Raw genomic sequence first — 2,997 nt, 5'->3', positions numbered from 1 at the left:
TAGATAATGGTTGGGTGGTTGTGACTTATTACTTGTTACCGTTTCAACTATTAAACCCCAATATGTCATAATTATCTCCATACGCTTCTTTCTCTCCTCTTTCCTTAAATTGGCTCGTTGTTCTCTATACTCTCATATCTGTTCATGGTGGTATGGATTCAAGCAATCATGATATGGATTCAACGAATCCATATAGCCAGTATCGTAGTTATGTAGGGCTTCTTAACAGCCAAAGAGAAAATGTAGTTCATCAAAACTTTTCTTATGAAAGTTTTCCCTCTAGTGGAAACCTTGGATCCTCTGAAATCCCTCCGTTAAGTTCTCAACAATCTGAAGCTCCAGCTGTACCTGAAGACACACCCGCATAGCGTCGGGAGAGAAAGAAATGGTCTCCAGCTGATGACGAGGTTCTAATAAGCGCGTGGCTCAACACCTCTAAGGACGCTGTTGTTAGAAACGAACAGAAGTCATCTCGAGACATTGCGGCCAGCTCTCGGATAAGGTTGATTATCTAACGTCTGTGAGTGACTACGACACGCAGCTTAACCAGGTAAAGGAACTGCATTACGAGACAGAGCAGAAGTTGGTTAGCCTTGAGAGAATTGTGTGTGACTTAGCTAAAAAAAAATTTAGGTTTGGGAATGGCTTTCAACTCGTTGTAGGTTTTATGGTTGTTGTGCTAGGGATAATAGCCATGGTCCTCTTGATTAAGTAACTGCATCTCGTTTCCTCGTTGCTCATATGCAGTTGTTGTAGGTTTGAACTCTTGGCTTTGAACTTGTATGCACTTGATAGCCATGGTCCTCTTGTATGAACTCTTTGAACTAGTATTTTGTATGCTCGGCTCTTTTGTATGAACTTGTATTTTCTATGCTCTGTCTCTTTTGTATGACTTGTATTTTGAATGCTCTATAACTTGTATTTTGTATGCTCATTGAGACTGCTGATGTAACCAATAATCAGACAAAATATAAGAAACATGCTCTTTTTCAACAATGCAAGTTATAGATGAGTAAATTAAAGGAAAATATAACCATAAAAAACTTGTATACTTCACGAGATTTATCAAGTAAGAAACATGCTCTCTTTCTTTTGTTTGTATACTTCACGCGTTTTACAAACTTGCTCACGGGATATAGAATCACACAAACAAACAAATAAATCACTTACACAATCAAAGAACCTATAAAGCCTACTATGACACTAACAAGCTACTATCACGGGTGATTCATACACTTGCACTATCACGGGAGATTCATACAATCACACAACCACAACTTCTTCAGCCTATAAGTATGACATCTTCTTTCATTACACTTACACTTTCATCTATCCTCAACTCATTTCTATAACAATTTTTTTTTTCATTTGAAATGGCATCTTCTTCCCATTATCATTACCACAAAGATGATGATGCTGATGATGAACTTGAATCCCGATTACAAAATTTTTTCCAGTGGCTAAATTTGGACATCTCCCGAATAATTACAATGTTTAGAGAAACTTAGACGGAAAAAAAAAACTACAATGTTTAAGTTTCTATGAATTCAATAAAATGTTTTTTTTTCATGTTGTATTTTTTTTTCCAACTTTGTCATGTTTTAATGTTATATGTTTTTTTAATAATTTTCCTTTTATATGTTGTTACTTATTTAAATTAATAATAAATTTATTAAGAACCATCAAATTAATCCTACCAATAATCCTAAAATATGGGATTGTCCTTAACCTTGGTCCTTAACATAAAAAAACACTAAATTAATCTAAGGACTTAAGCATAAGTCCTACCAATAATCATGCCCTAAGCAGCTTGTTTGTTTTAAAAAAATGTTTTAATCTCGATGAGAGGATTCGTGTGCGGTGTGCTTTGAATAAAGATGACAAGTGGAATAAAGCTGATGCTTAACTTTGATCTCAACAATTAAGTTATGTGTGCAAATACGAATCATGCAGGTTGGAAAAAAATAAAATAAAAAGTATATATTTTGTTTGCTTAGTTTTGAAGCCGCCTCTTGTCTCCTTTATTTGATAGGAATCTTCTTGTATGCATGTAAGATGAATCTATTCCCTTTCATATCACACACACCACTAAGAGCGCATGCAACGCTGAGTCTCATCACACTCGATTTCGAATGTTTTTTTATTTTTTTATTAATTTTTTTTTTGTCTAATTAAAAAAAAAAACTAATCGCAGGCTGCCACGTGTCGTGGGGCCTGTGACACAGTAACAAAACTCAGCTAAGATCAATCTTTAGCTTGGAAGTTTTCGGCTCCGATCTGACACACGAAAACTAAAAAAATCAATTTTTTATATTTTTTTTTAAGGATTTCTCCTATGGACCCTGGGTTGCATGTGTTCTAATGACTCAAACACAACTCAACCAAAAATGTAGACTTCTCTCACGTTACTGAGCAATACAAACATTAGACCCAAGAAGAAAGGTAACTAAGCCCATTTAAAAAGTATTCAAGCCCAGTCCAATAAACGTAAGGCCCAATTGAGTTAGGCCCCCTTTACCTTCGTTATTTTTTGTCTTTTGGTGTTCCTAATATAACAATTGCAATTCATAATTTTGTCATTTTTCCTACCCACTCTACTTTCTCTTGCTTATTCTATTTCTACTCATCAATCACCAAAGAATCTTAGCAATAGATCATTCTTTTTTTTCCTTTTTTTTCTGATTTATGTGGTCTGAACACAATCGAATAATTGGTCATAACATGTGATAGATCAAACTTAGGAAGTTAATTCGTGAACTAAACAAAGAAAGGGGACTATTATGTAAATTCAGTTAAATTAAAAAAAAAAGGAGCGAAGTTAACAAACAAACAAAAAAAAAAGGAGCGACTTTGACCAAATCAACCATGGGAGAGGGAGGAGGATCTACGAAACTTCGATTTGGGGGTTTTCTTATCTTCTAGATCGTAGCTAAATTGGTCTAAAGCCGTCGCCTTTGACGACGACCAAGCTTCTGGTCTCGTTTCTCCCTTTCTCTA

Source organism: Brassica oleracea, chromosome C5, assembly GCF_000695525.1.
Source record: "Brassica oleracea var. oleracea cultivar TO1000 chromosome C5, BOL, whole genome shotgun sequence".
Lineage (NCBI taxonomy): Eukaryota > Viridiplantae > Streptophyta > Magnoliopsida > Brassicales > Brassicaceae > Brassica > Brassica oleracea.
Note: the sequence above shows the minus strand (reverse complement) of the source record.